Source organism: Oryctolagus cuniculus, chromosome 5 (assembly GCF_051225735.1).
Source record: "Oryctolagus cuniculus isolate XC-2025 breed Fujian yellow rabbit chromosome 5, ASM5122573v1, whole genome shotgun sequence".
NCBI classification, from domain to species: domain Eukaryota; kingdom Metazoa; phylum Chordata; class Mammalia; order Lagomorpha; family Leporidae; genus Oryctolagus; species Oryctolagus cuniculus.
The window spans coordinates 162,703,205-162,718,620 of NC_142871.1; the positions used below are offsets into that span (position 1 = coordinate 162,703,205).

The 15,416-nt window shown below is 47.2% G+C and overlaps 1 long non-coding RNA gene and 1 pseudogene across 1 annotated transcript; one reads left to right on the forward strand and one right to left on the reverse strand.

The window, feature by feature from the left end:
• Window positions 1-1,567: 1,567 nt before the first annotated feature.
• On the reverse strand, window positions 1,568-8,923 carry LOC127482655 (la-related protein 4-like; annotated as a pseudogene).
• Window positions 8,924-11,466: 2,543 nt separating this feature from the next.
• On the forward strand, window positions 11,467-13,731 carry LOC149126837 (uncharacterized). Its single transcript, XR_016234311.1, has 3 exons — window positions 11,467-11,661; window positions 12,141-12,311; window positions 13,262-13,731. It is a non-coding gene; the product is annotated as an uncharacterized LOC149126837 (long non-coding RNA).
• Window positions 13,732-15,416: the final 1,685 nt, after the last annotated feature.

Here is a 15,416-nt window from a genome sequence, read left to right on the forward strand (position 1 = left end):
CTGGCGCCCCAACCGGGACTAGAACCCGGTGTGCCAGCGCCGCAAGGTGGAGGATTAGCCTATTGAGCCATGGCGCCGGCTAATAGCTTTTTTTTTTTTTTTTTTTGACAGGCAGAGTGGACAGTGAGAGAGAGAGACAGAGAGAGAAAGGTCTTCCTTTGCCGTTGGTTCACCCTCCAATGGCCGCCGCTGCAGCCGGCGCACCGCGCTGATCCGATGGCAGGAGCCAGGATCCAGGTGCTTTTCCTGGTCTCCCATGGGGTGCAGGGCCCAAGCACCTGGGCCATCCTCCACTGCACTCCCTGGCCATAGCAGAGAGCTGGCCTGGAAGAGGGGCAACCGGGACAGAATCCGGCACCCCAACCGGGACTAGAACCCGGTGTGCCGGCGCCGCAAGGTGGAGGATTAGCCTATTGAGCCACGGCGCCGGCCTAATAGCTTTTTTTTTTAAAGGACCTAAACTTCCCCCAAATTTCAGCACAGGTAGTATTGTATGTTTCATTTAGTAGATGATTAAAAACAAATAGCGTATAGAAATGAATAGTTCCAAACTTTGTAAATGTATTATACCATGTTATCAACCCACCAAATCAAAAGCAAGTTGCCCAGCTGAATAAGTTACAAAGAAATAAAAATTCCAGCCTGTAAAGAAATGTGCAGTGTTTTCAAAGCTCTTAACAGTTAGTTACCCATTAATACAGATCTCCAAAGCACAGAGCTGGAAGAGGAGTTTCACAGTAACGTGATTTTAACCTCCATTTACATTCATTAATATATTACTAAGATGTTTATGCTGTCACAATGGTGCTTTCCAGTGTTCACAATTTACAGTTTCCATTGTACATATGTGACTCACTGAGATAGTTACTGCTATTCTGAACTATCCCCTAAAATGAAAAACAAATTCCATCTTACATAGAACTCTGAACATGGTGTGACTTAAAACAGATGAATGCAACATGGTTTTTAATATTTTAGCTATTTTCTATATACCAGCATGTAAACTTGCCTATCTGAGAGCTACAACTTTATTGTCTGAGAATTATGCATTAATTTTGCTCAACCACCTTTCTTATCTTAACTCAAAAATTTCATGACTTGCATGTTCTGCCTGAGTGAATTCCAAACTGTGTGTGTATGTGTGTGTGTGTGTTTAGGGGGAGGGAAAGAAGGTGGCAAATAGAGTGTAAACAGAAAAAAAGTTCTCCTCAAATTAAGCCTTTAAAAAAAATTCTCTTCTACTACACTATTTAACACTTTGAAAAGTCAGTTATAATGCTTCTTCCATCTTTAACACTAACACAAATAAATTACTGTAGGGTCAATCTGCCCTTATCACTCTAGAACCTAAAATTCTAAATATGTGAACAGAAGAGTAAAATACTTCAACATGGAATTCTGAAATGTATAACAGTTATATGATTTGACTAGACTGGTCAAAGTAGATAGAAACATACAATTCAGTAAGTGGTTGGTTATTTTGTTTTTGGGGGTAGGCAAAGAATACAGAATAATAATTTTTTTTTTTGTTTCTCATTTTAAGAGGAGAAGAAAAACCACAGAGCAGTTCAAATGTCTTCAGTCCACCTGACACGTCCACTCGGATCGAAGATGAAATTTTCAGTTTTAAAATAATCCCCACTCTTTCCTTGGGTATCAAACTGATTGGTAGTCACATCTCCAAGCACAATCAGAGCTTAACAACTTGTTGAAAGAAATATTAGTAAGGTCAAAAAGACAAACTAAATTTTCAAACTGAAAAATCTACTCAAGTATTACATTCAGTTTTCAAATCATTTATGAACATGACAACCGATTTGGCTTAAATCACACACTCACGCCCACAACAGGCACCCCAGCCACGGATCTGCTTTGCGACACAAGGCCATAGGGTCAGAGATGGCATTCTTCAAGCCAAACTTTGAATAGATTAAAGAAAGTAATTTGTAATTTTACAGAAACACTTCTTCAAAAAATATTTTCTCTCACTCCCTCAACTCCTATACCGAAGGATGTACAATGTTTTTTTTTTTTTTTTCCAAGCTAAATCTGAACCCTCAAAATTGATTCCAGGCAGAAAATCTCTGCAAATTAAAATCAAAAACAAAAATAGAAAAATTATATTTTTATATGCGTATATATATCTACCTCTCTCTATATATTTATATTTATACTGATTGGAATCCTCCAGCATTTTAAAATCATTTTAGAGATGAATTTCGGGATTCTACTGCTCACAGCTCCAAAATCCACAATGATTTAAGGACATTCTTTCTCTTGTTTCACTCTTGTCTCCACCCTCCCCTCCAAAACAGTTCAAATTATCCGGCTCAAGTTCAATGGGAAGAGAGAGAAGTTTCCAAATAATTTCTTGTTTTGTTGTCTTGTTTCTTTTTTTTTACTTCGGTGATCTGGGTGGCACATACTGCTCTTTACCATTACGTCGAGTCACTCCTGAGGTGCAGCCCTATGGCTGAACTGGCGTCTCTGTTCCCTGATTTTCCAGCTGTTGCCCTGGGAATGGCATTGCCTCGGAAGCCAGAATAATCCTTCCTAGCACTCGCTTCTGGTTCTCCATGTGCTTTCTCAGACTTCTCAGGAGCTCCATCCTCTTCATTTTTGGTGGGAGACACCACATTGGAGCGAAGTGCCCATAGTGGCTGCGCAAGAACTGGAGATGGCTCTTTAGGGGGCTTCTGGCACACTTCAGCATAACTTGATTTTCGGGGTTCCTGTAGAGCCACAGTGACAGCTGAATTTATGTTACTGCTACAAGGTGAAGAAGTATTTGTCCCGGATGGCTTTGCAGTACTTGGGGAAGAACCTGGTATATTCGTCTGGTTGACAGCATCCTTCGGAACAGCGGAGTCTTCTATTAGACCCTCTTCTTGCTGAGTTGTGCTTCACACAGGAGGTGCACCTGCACTGGGAGGACTAGGAGTCATACTGAGCTGCTGGGCAGAAGTGCAGTCTGTCCGCTCATCCTCTGCAGGCACTGGGCCACTCACTCTCAAGTCTTCATTATCCTCTTCTTTGTAGACACCTTTAACGACATCAGACATCCTATTCTCCAAAGCAAGTTCACCTGACATTCTCGATGAGCTTCCAGGTAAAGGAGGGAAATTTGGGGCTAGTAAGTCAAATTTCGGGGTGGGAGGCTTTGCTTCAGCGCTGGAGGAATGGGGTCTTGGGATCCTGTCTTCTTCTCGTCGTCTCTGACCTCTGAAAAGTGTTCTCCATTCTGTTCCACCTGCGAAGTGGGAGCCTCCTTTGGAAGGAGAATTTGCTCCTGGTGCCCTGTTACTACAGGGGTAGGCCGTTCCGTTGGAAAGTTCCTTGGACTAGACCTGTTCAGTGGTCCATCCCCCAATGACACAGAGCCATCTGCTGAGTGTTCTGAACCACCAGATGACCTAAAATGAGGCTTCACATGATTTTTTTTGGAATGGTCGACCCATATTCATAGCAGCAGCATTTGTTTTAAAAGATCCTGGTGAATTAAAGCCATTCATGGAACTACCATCGGGAAAGGGAGCCAGGGGTGTTTCAAAGTGAGGTGCAGGATCTGGAGAGCAAGGCTGAGGCACGACACGTGGACTGAGCACTGCTGGTGAGCATTATATACAGGCTGCGTAAAGACCGCTGCGGCGTATTGTGCGTGAGTTTGAACGGGCTGGTTATACATACTAGCATCCATTCATCCATAACCATTCTTCGCAAAAAAAAGTGTTGATGGCTTGTATCCTTGCCATGATTGGCTTGCCCTGAAAAGTTTTAACTTCTTCTCTTAAGTATTTTTTTTTGACAGGCAGAGTGGACAGTGAGAGAGAGAGAGAGAGAGAGAGAGAAAGGTCTTCCTTTGCCGTTGGTTCACCCTCCAATGGCCGCCGCGGCCAGCGCGCTGCGCTGATCCTAAGCCAGGAGCCAGGTGCTTTTCCTGGTCTCCCATGGGGTGTAGGGCCCAAGCACTTGGGCCATCCTCCACTGCACTCCCTGGCCACAGCAGAGAGCTGGCCTGGAAGAGGGGCAACCGGGACAGAATCCGGCACCCCTACCAGGACTAGAACCCGGTGTGCCAGTGCCGCAGGCGGAGGATTAGCCTAGTGAGCCGCGGCTCCAGCCTCTCTTAGGTATTTAAAAGCCTGCTGTGCATCTGTGCCTGACTGGAAGGTGATATACCAGTTGCTATTGTGTGCGAATGCGCAGCTGATCGCTTTGGGACAGCTTCATTCTTGAACAGAGCTTTCACTTCCTCTACTGGTGTTGCTTCAGGAATCTCTGAGGGTCACAATGCAGCGCGTACGACCTGGTCTCACTTTCTCGCCCTTCTCATCAGCTTGAACCATGGGAGACGGTCTCAATGCTTCGAGAGTTAAATCTGGGTCTGTGGTCAGCTTCTTTATTTCTTCCTTGTTGGCAACAGTCCAAATTGGGACAAATTGATCACTGTCCATCTGAGATATCAAGTAAAGATCCTGACAAATTTTCTCGTGAGAAACAGAATTCTAATTGTTTCTTCAGACATTCTTTTAGCTCTTCTTGGAAATTGCTGAATTGCCTTCCTCAGAAACATCAACCTGCTTACAGACTCCAACCTGCTTACAAGCCCCGAGCCTCAGTCGCTAGGATAAGGACACTCGTCTCTCGCCCCTGCACCCGGCACTGGGCCCGGCTCCTCCCCCGCCGTCAGCCCCTACCGTATCTTTCTTTTTATTAAAAAATATTTCTTTATTTGAAAGGCAGAGTTAGAGATCTTCCATCTGCTTGTTCACTCCCCAAATGGCTGCGATGGCTGAGGCCAGTCCAGGCCAAAGCCAGGAGCCTGGAGCTCCACCTGGGTCTCCCGCATAGGTGACAGGGCCCAGATATGTGGGCCATCTTCCGCTTTCCCAGGTGCATTAGCAGGGAGCTGCATCTGCGGTGGGCCAGCTGGCACTCGGCCCCTCGCTCCCATGTGGAGGGCCGACATTGCAGGTGGTGGGTTAACCTGCTGCAGCACAACGTGGGCCCAGCAGTGTCTGCACCCAGGGGCCCGCGCTGCCCAGCCAGTCAACATTTACCCAGCTGTCCCCGTGTACGTGGCTGAATGAAGCACGCTCTGCGGCAGCTGCCCTGTGGAAAGGTTGAGTCGAGGAAGCAGAAGTTAGAAGTAAAGGGAACGGCTGGGTAGCAACTTAGAGGTGAAGGCTGGAACTGTGTTTTAGGGGAAGGAGAGATCGCTGTGCTCGGTCCTTCCCCCTCGCAGGGGGCTTCGTGCTGGAGGCAGGACGTAGAAGACAAGTGCCATGTGACTGGGCAGGGGGGCAAAGAGACAAAGGGGGCTGCAGCCTCCGCCGAGTGGCAGGCTCTTTGATAGCAGCCTTATGTATACAGTCTCATTGATCTTACAGAGCAGGCACTTCTGTCTGTTTATACAAGAGAATCTGAAGGAGTGCAGAGGGCCGGGAGTTGGCTGAAGTTTACACAACTTGTTAAGCTGCCAGTAAGCAGTGGTACAGGCGACTGACTGAATCTCAGCGGCTGGCTGTGTTTTACTTCTTTGTGCTCCAGTTTTTTTCACCTGTAAATGAAAGATAACCACATCTGGGTCAAGCTTAGTAGGGTGAATAAACTATACAGTGGAACCAAGATTTAACACAGTTTTTTAAAAATATATTTATTTATTTATTTGAAAGAATTATAGAGAAAGAAAGAGCGAAAGCGTTTCCCTCTACTGATTCAGTCCCCAAATGCTTGCAAGAGTCAGGTCTGACCCAGGTCGAAGCCAGGAGCCAGGAGCCAGGAGCTCCATCCAGGTCTCCTACATGGGAGACAGGGGTCCATCTAGAGGATTTAGCTAACCCGTCCAAACAGCCCGAGTCCGATGCTGTCAATTATTAGTATATGCAGCTGTTTCAAGAAGTTCATGGAAAATGGAATTAAAAGTTAGTTTTATCTTGCTGCAATTTGAAATCCTGCGTAGTTTTTTTTGTAGTACACATTTTTCATGAATTTTTTGAAGTTTAACCAGTAGCTGATTTGAAGCATATAAAATTGTAATAATCATAGCAATAACTGTATCATTAGGAAAGAGTTTATTGGAATGGGGAAGAATATGGACTTGGAACCACTCGATGGCACCCGGCCCCCCACTCTTACTCCTCTCTTGCTGGATAACCTAGCACAGTCTTCTGCCTCAGTTTCCCCCTATGGTGATTTTAAAAAACTGCTCACATTGATTTTCTTTGAACCTTTCAGTGCCCTGAAGCCAGCAGTAAAGAGGTTACCATGTTTATCGGATGCTGAGAACGGAAGCTCAGAGAGGCTCGGTACTTAACCGAAGTTCACCAGCAGCAGATCCAGGACTCAAAATGCGGCTCCTTGCTTTGGGCTCCCCCAGCACACCTATCGAAAGCAAGATGGCGGCACTGAGCCTGCCCTTTTGAGTTTCAGAGCCGGTTCCGGCTGGCAGTGGCTTCTGGGAGCTGGTCCTTCCTGCAGTGGACCCTACAGGACAGGGTTTGCCTGTGTCTTGCAGAATCTCAGGCTTGTGACATGGGGGGACGCGGGTCCTCGGAGTGCGCTGAGGGGAGAGAGCTGCCGGTTCCCCTCGGGTCACAGCTTTCCTGCTTTGGGGCCTTCGTGTTCTCTTAGGAGATGACAGAACCAGGAAGCTAAGTTGTCGTTGCTAACATCTCTACTTGATGCAACAGAACTTTGGCAGAACCACATTGGGTCACAGATTTTGTTTAGAAATGTGTAGAGGGGCCACTGCCGTGGTTTACTTCATTAATCCTCCGCCTGCGGCGCTGGCATCCCATATGGGCGCGGGGTTCTAGTCCCGGTTGCTCCTCTTCCAGTCCTGCTCTCTGCTTGGCCGGGGAGTGCAGTGGAGGATGGCCCAAGTACTTGGACCCTGCACCTGCATGGGAGACCAGGAGAAGCACCTGGCTCCTGGCTTCGGATCGGCATAGTTCCAGCCATAGCCGCCATTTGAGGAGTGAACCAATGGAAGAAAGACCTTTCTCTCTCTCTCTCACTGTCTAACTTTATCTGTCAAATTAAAAAAACAAAAAAAAGAGATGTGTAGAGTGATTTCACTGATTTTACATATCAATGATTTAAATGCTCTATGCATTATGTAGTTGATACTGACATAAAGTCAGGCCTTTGGATTTTAATCCTATTTTAATTTTCTCTCTCTCTGAAAATTTATTTATTTGAAAGAGTTACAGAGAGAGAGGGATCTCCCATCCACTGGCTCGCTCCCCACGTGGCTGCAACAGCAGGCCTGGGCCAGGCTGAAGCCAGAGCCAGGAGCTTCATCCAGGTCTCCCATGTGGGTAACGGAGGCCCCAACAGTTGGGCCATCCTCTGCCGCTTTTACTAGGCCATTAGCAGGAAGCTGGATCAAAAGTGGAGCAGCCGGGCTCAAACCAGAGCTCCAGTGTGGAATGCTGGCTTTGCAGGCAACAGTTTAACTCACTGCACCACCACTACTGGCCCCTTCTCTCTCTTGTTAGCACATATCACTGATTCTCAGCTGTTTTTGGCAGAAGTAACAGAACATTTTGGGGATCTGGTGATGAAATATATAGATTCCCCACCCCACCTCTGCCTCCAGAAACACACAAATAATTATGGGTGTGAAATAGTTAGTTCCTAGATCCGACGGAGCCCAGAGATCTGTCGGTGCCTGTAGTTGGTTTGTCCACGTTCGCTGTTTGGTTTGTTGGTCCTGTTTGTTTCTGCTTTATTAGGTCTTAGGCCTTCTACAAGTGACATTGATGTCCCGAGAGACAAGGTGGAGGCTCAGTGTCAGGACCAGGAATAACCTGGCAGTCCCTGTACCTTGTGTGTTGTTCAGGCAAAACTGGCACAAGATAGAGAACTGTGAACTCTGATTAGAAGGGACTGTGTTAGCAGGTCATGGGGAACAGCACCTCTTACACACTATTGGTGGGACGAGAAACTCTGACGTAAACTCTTTGGAGGGCATTCTAGAAGGATCTGTTAATGCAAATGCACATACTTGCGTCAGTAAATGAAAATGTCTGAGGTGGGCATTTGGTGCCACGGGCAAGATGCCACTTGGATGCCCACTTCCTAAATCGGAGTGCCTAGATTCAAGTCGTATCTCCACTTCTGATCCGGCTTCCTCCTAATGCACACCCTGGCAGGCAGCAAATGATGGCTCAAGTGCTTGAGTCCTTGCCACCCATGTGGGAGACCCAGACGGCCAGCTTCAGTTTGGCCCAGCCCTAGCTGCTGCAGGTATTCAGGGGGAGTGAATCAGAATTGGAAGAGCTTGCTCTCTGTCTCTCAGCCTTTTAAGTAAAATAAGTAATATATGATTTAAAAAAAAGATGTGTACAAAGATCAAATTATTGGAGACGACATAAACATTCATCAGTATAGAACTACCTAAATCAATGTGGTATGTTCAAACTGGCGTGCTATGCAGCTGTGAGTGTGCGTGTGTGTGTGTGTGTGTGTGTGTGTCATCTTCCTGAAGTGTACAGCAGCAGCTGCTACTAATGGCTGCCTTAGGTAGGGGCTGGGAGCCAGGGGCTCACAGGTGTGCAATGGGAGAGATATTCACCTTCCTTTTTATTGTAGCCCCTCAATATTTGTAATCAGGACTTCATAGGTTTTTTTTTAAAGTAGTTAATTTTTAAGTTACTATAAGAAAAAGAGGTTAATGGCTATTTAGATTAAATTGCTCAACCGAAAGGAGTTGATGCAAAATTAAAAGGCTTTTTTTAATGCCTCACGTGCTAACGTGAGAGCTAGAAGCACCTGAGGGAGTTGAGGACTGGTAACTGACCCACTCCACTGTGCAGCTATCCGCACAGCACGGCTCTGGGCCGAGCAACTTAGCCGCACGGGCAGTCACGGAGGCAGATAGTGGGGCTGGACTTCTTTCTGGAAGTCTGGTCGCCATGACCAGTCATAACATTTGTAGCTATGTGAGAAAAGATAAGGATAACCAAATCCGATGGTATGGCATGTAAGCTGATCGTGCAACGGAAGGAATTTCTCCCCAGCCTGCCTCCTTTCTTGGCTTCTTCCAATGCCTCCGAATAACATCACACCATGAGTTAGGTCTGCTTTGAAGAGCTGACAGGACTTCCTCTGAATCACTGGGTGTTAGCCACTGCCAAGGGGAGGATTCCAGGCCAGGCAGAGCAGCAACGCTGGTTAAGTCTTTTTTTGCACCTTGGAGAGAACGGCCCCTCTGTTCCAAGCGTTTGGGCAGGACCCCGAGCTGGGCGCCCCCTGCCATGGTCGAGGACGCACGTGTTCAAAGGGACATCCTGGGCTTCCCTTCTCCTGTAGAGCTGACAACAAACCCCAGGTTACTGAGGGACGGAATAGATATTCAGGAAATAACTGGCTTCCTTCTCTGCTGCCATCTAGACATGAATCCCTCCACCAGGGGGCGGTCAGGAGGCATCAAAGACACCAGTGCTAATCAATCTCATTCAGCCGGGGTTATAGGCTTGACGGTACCACAGGTCTCATTCGTGCCCAGGACGCGAAGAATACTGCACGAATGAACTGCTGTCTTGTGTTGTCAGATTGAAAGTAGGCTATATCAAACTGACTTGGATTTGAGCAAGTAGTTGCCACGTAGAATGCAACATGGCAACATGAGCTAGAGAAGTTGCACTAACCAAAATCCACTGCAGAATAGCTCCATCCTGTCTCTCCTTCATGACCAGGTCCGGGGCAAACCTTGAATTATCTCTCGGGCGGGTGCTGTGGCATAGAAGGCTAAGCCTCCTCCATGGATTCTATATCCCAAATAGGGACCAGTTCCTGGCCTGGCTGCTCCTCTTTTGATCCAGCTCTCTGCTTATGGCCTGGGAAAGCATAGAGGATGGCCCAAGTGCTTGGGCTCTTGCACCCCATGGGAGACCTGGAAGAAGCTCCTGGCTCCCGGCTTTGGATCGGCCCAGCTCTGGCAGTTTGCAGACTTCTGGGGAGCAAACTAGAGAATGGAAGATCTCTCTCTCTCTCTCTCTCTCTCTCTCTCTCTGTAACTCTGCCTCTCAAATGAATTTGCAAAGAAAGGAAGGAAGGAAAGTGGGAAGAAATGGGCTCAGGCTGCAATAAATTAATCGGCTGAGCCAAGTTTAAACATAGAAAACTTTTTTAAAAAACTCCCATATTATTGAAGCTACTAGGAGGCAGACAGTGTAAGTTTGTGTGCATGGATTTCAAACTTTTTTTACACTAAAATAAACATCTTTTTTAAAGATTTGTTTTATTTATTTGAAAGGCAGAGTGACAGGGAGAGAGAGGGAGAGACAGAAGGAGATCTTTCATCTTCTGATTTACTTCCCCAGATGGCCACCACGAGGCTAAACCAGGAGACTGGAACTAGATCTGTCTGGGTCTCCCACGTGGATGGCACGGGCCCAGGAACTTGGTCTGTCTTCCGCTGCCTTTCAGGCACGTTAGCAGGGAGCTGGGTCAGAAACCGAGCAGCCAGGACTTGAACTGGAGCTGTGATGTCGGGTGGGGTGTCGCAGGCAACAGCTCAGGCTGCTGTGTTACAATGCAGGCTTTGTCTTTCCATGTATTTTCTGAATCCCCGTCCTGTTTGCAGGATGAAGCCACGCCCCCTCTGCAGTGTTTTACTTTGCAGGTCGTTTTCCCTTATCCAGGAGCCGTGTGGCACTGAGATGACGTAACGATGATCCCGTGTGGCCACACACGAGGGCACAGCATCTTGCCTGTCCCACAGAGAAGACTTGAAACAGTCACCCAAAGAGCCTTCATTTTTTTAAATTACATGTTCAGATTTATAGCTGAATTTTTAAAAAACAAAACCTCATATTCCACATAATCATATTTTTAAATAGTTCCTCTTCTTTGCTGTCTAAACCCATCAGCACCATGTACAATCCCAACCTTCAGTGGTCTTAAGACACATTGCACCTGCCATGTTGCCTGGTGGGACATTCTGTATTCTGTGCCTAGGCTGACCAGGACAGTAGGCACCAGCCATCTGTGACTTGGGGCACTTGGAATGAACTGAGCGCTACTGAGGAATGGTGTGTTTGATGTGATTTAATTTTAGTTAGCTGATAAACAAGAATGTCATCTGATGTTGGCATTCCTTCTGTCCTCAGCTCGTTTTGACTGTAGCATACGGCCAGCATTCCCAAGTGCCATCACCCTCTTCTTCCTTGCTGCACAGAGCGGTGGCTCTCTGGTCACCCAGATCTTTGAGAGCAGTCCTGAGATATCACGTTGCTGTATTCCCACCATGCTAGGAAAAGGGACACTGGTTGTCAGTATGCGAGGTCATGCCGGGTACTGGGACCCTCGCACAGGCCCTGCGGTCATACCCGTCCCCCAGTGGCACACGCAGCCTGCAGCCATCCTGAGTACTTTCCTCTAAATGCTGTAACCTCTGATTTTTATGTAATCATAAAAGTTAAGAATCTTGTTTTTTGCACAGCCAAGAGCAACATGGGCTCCAGGAAATCCCACGAGCCAGCCGAGCGGCGTCTTGGCCGCGGGAGTCCTGTCTGTTATCAGCTTCCTTAGCTCCTAGCATGCATTTGAACGAGTGCTTCGCGGACGAGTGAACGGATAAAGTCGTTCAGAGCGATGCCAGTAGCACAACACCAGAGCAGTCTCTCCTTCAAGCACCCCGCACCCGAGCAGGTATCTCTGTTTAGCACACGTCCTGTGGCAGGGTGGGAGCACAGGAGAGGGGAGACAATGGTTTGGACTTAGGGACTTGGGGAATTCACCCATGACTAGTTCAAGTGCGCTACCATATAAGGGCTGCCCTACGTTTGTGTGGTGTGTGGGTCCAGAAACAATCCCTGTGTTGCACGAAGCTTTTCCTTCTACGTTTATCTTCATGAGCAGCATCTCTTACTGGCCATCCCTTTCCGTCCTGCACTCTCGCACCGCTGCCCCGATGGCTGTCACTCCTGCTAAGCTTTACCCTTGTTACGGTCAGGTGCACGAGTTAAACAACAACCCAGGGGCCTCGCTTTCTGCTTTCAGGTGCTTTGGGACAAGGTAGCCGTGACTCTCCCTGCTCCCTGTCCACTTTCTTCATTGTTCTCATGAAAATAATCCATCAGCTTATTCAACAGATCAGCCTGTTCCTGCCTGTGCCCTTTTTCTTCCAGTTGTACTTAAGGACTCGAACACCCTGTCCCATCAAGTGTTCCAGCCTCACTGCCTTAGGATCAGAAACACTTGAAGTCCCACTCACATTCGGAAGAATTCTCAAATGACGAAAACCGGTGTGTTGTGAGAGATCTGAGCTCTCGGAGATGTGATCACGCATGTGAAAATCTGTGAGTGCCGCAGGCTGGCTGTCTGATGTTTGACAAGTGACTCAGCCCCCTGGGGCTGTGCTGCTGCTTTGTAAAGTGGGGATGAAGGTACCTGGGTGAATGCAAATGATCCTTCCATCTACTTCTAACATCCGAACACCCATGGGATTAAGAAATAGTGCTTAGTCCCTACCCTCCTGTCAAAACCCATGCCAGCGATACGCTCTGTGATTATCAAGTAGTGCTACAATTATATGATGGCATCAGCAGAAGTAATTATGCACTTAATGTATATGGAAGGCATCGTGTGTCCTGCTGTGTCCTCAGCATAGCACCGTGAATGGCTAAGTACTTAACCTATGATTGTAACAAAGGATTCACGCCGGGAATTTGCTTCTGTTAATGGTGCATCGGTCAGTTCAGACCAACTTTCCTCAAAGAACAAATTTAAAAAAAAAAATGGTTGACTCCACTGGGGTACTGACAGGCTAGTAGCTAATTATAGTGTCAAAATCTGGGGAAAGAAATGAAGGCAGGGTGAGAAAATGGGCCCACTTTTTAACGTAGGGACCTCTGAATCTTCCATAAGAGGTAACTGAAAAGATGATAAGTTAATTCAGTTTTTAAAAAAGATGTATGTATGTATGTGTGTATTTAAAGGGCAGAGTGAGACCAAGAGAGAGAAAGAGAAATCTTCCATTTGTTGGTTCACTCCCCAAATGGCCACAACAGCCAGATCTGGGCCAGGCTGAAGCCAGGAGCCAGGAAGTCCATCTGGGTCTCTTAGTGGGTAGCAGGAGTCCAAGCTCTTGGCCTGTTGTCTGCTGCTTTCCCAGGCACATTAGCAGGGGGCTGCATTGAAAACAGAGCAAGGGCCGGCGCTGTGGCGTAGCAGGTAAAGCCGCTGACTGCAGTGCCGGCATCCCATATGAGCGCTGGTTCTAATCCTGGCTGTTCTACTTCCAATCCAGCTCTCTGCTGTGGCCTGGGAAAGCAGCAGAAGATGGCCAAAGTCCTTGGGCCCTGCACCCATGTGGGAGACCCAGAAGAAGCTCCTGGCTCCTGGCTTCAGATGGGCGCAGCTCCAGCCATTGCGGCCAACTGGGAGTGAACCAGTGGATAGAGGATTTCTCTCTCTCTCTCTCCCCCACCCCTTTCTCTGTGTAACTCTTTAAAATAAATAAATAAATCTTAAAATAAAAAGGCAGATAATCTGGGAGTCACAAGCAGTGGCTTAATCCACTGCACCACAACATGGGGCTCTTACTGAGTTTTTGATCAAATCAGAGGACGAGGCAGTACAAAATTGAAGCAGGTCTCTACATGCCAGCGGACAGGCAGGCCTCCAGAACACTGGGTCAGAACCCTGAAGGCTACACCACCTCTCACAGACACTGCATTTCAGCTGGGATCACCCCGGTCCTGCTTGGATTAAGATAATTGAGATTGCTGACGTGCCTAGATGTCTACCAGGAACAAACTTGCATTCCTCTTTGGAGGAGTATGACATCATCCTAGGCCTTAGGTTCTGTCCACAAGTTTTCATTTCGAATCCCCAGAACTCAGTCAAACATAATCGTACACATAAGGAGTCTACAGTGTGATTAAAAGAACACGATAAAGGGCCAGCGTTGCGGCACAGTGCACTAACCTGCCCCTTAAAACACTGCCACCCCACACTGAGATGCTAGTCTGAGTCCCAGCTACTCCTCCTTTGGTCCAGCTCCCTGCTAGTGCTCCTGGGACAGCAAGAGAAGATGGCTCAAGTGTTTGGGCTTCTGCAACCTATGTGGGAGATCTGGACAGTGGTTCTAGTTCCCGGCTCTGGCTTGGCCTAGCCCTGGCTGTTGCAGCCATTTGAGAATTGAACCAGCAGGTGGAAGATTCTCTCTCTCTCTCTGCCTTTTGAAGAAAGAAAGAAAGGAAAGAAGGGAGGGAAGGAAAGATGAAGGGAGAGAAAGAGAAAGTTTTTTTTTTTAAAGAAATATAATCCTGATAGTGGCATTATCTCACATTTTAAAATAATCCTGATTAATATGTTGAAGGAAACAAAAGATTGGAAATTTAAGCAAAGAAATGTAAAGTCTATAAAAAGAACAAAATGGAAATTCTACACTGAAAAATACAAAAGCAAATTAAGTGGATAGGATTTCCACACACCAGATACAATGGAAGAGAGAACTAGTGCAGCAACAGAAGAAAATATGTAGAATGAAAAATAAAAAAATAAAAGTTTATAAAATACAGGAAAGAGACAAACAGGAATACAGTGAAAAAATCTAGCAGTGGACATAGCATTCTGGAAGGGAAGGGGAGAGGAGACAGAGATAAAACACTGCAAGAAACAGCAGCTGAGAACTGACGACCAACACAGTGATGGATTCGGGAATCGTTACAACCCTCCAACAAGATAAAGAAAACAAAGCTTCGAGCAAAAGTCTGCTGAAAGCCAAAGAGAAAGATCTTCAAGGCCGCCACAGATGGGGGTAGGCAGACTCTCTCCCCAAATCAACAATAACATCGACAGCCAACTTCCTTTTTTAAAGTTCTAGTTTTTAGTTTGTCTGTTTTCATCTTATTTGTTTTAGAGGCAGAGTGATTGTCCATCCACTGGCTCATTCCCCAAATGTCTGCAACGGCCCTGGCTGGGCCAGGCTGAAGCCTGGAGCTGGGAGTCAGCCCGTCTCAGGTGGGGCAGGGACCCAGCTGCTTCCGCTGTCACGAGTGCCTCTCGGGGTCGTCTTCATCAGGAAGCTGGAATCAGGAGCAGAGCCGGGACTCGAACTCAGGCCCTACACTTGGGAAGTGGACACTCCACGTGGTGCCTTGATCATTATGCCATGTAACCCAGCCCAAAAAATAACTTCCTGGAGATAGAGAGAGACACAGACTTCACCAGCAGACTGTAAGAATTCCACATTTGCAGCAAATAACCTAACTGGCGGAAAAGACCCTTTAAAAACGTCAGTAAGGGATTGGGCATTTAGCCCAACGGTCAGGATGCAAGTTAAGATATCTGTGTCCCACAGTGGAGTACCTGGGTTCAATTCCTGGCCCGGGCTCCTGACTACAGCCTCCTGCCAATGCAGCCCCTGGGAGGCAGTGCAGAGGGCTCAAGTTGTTGGG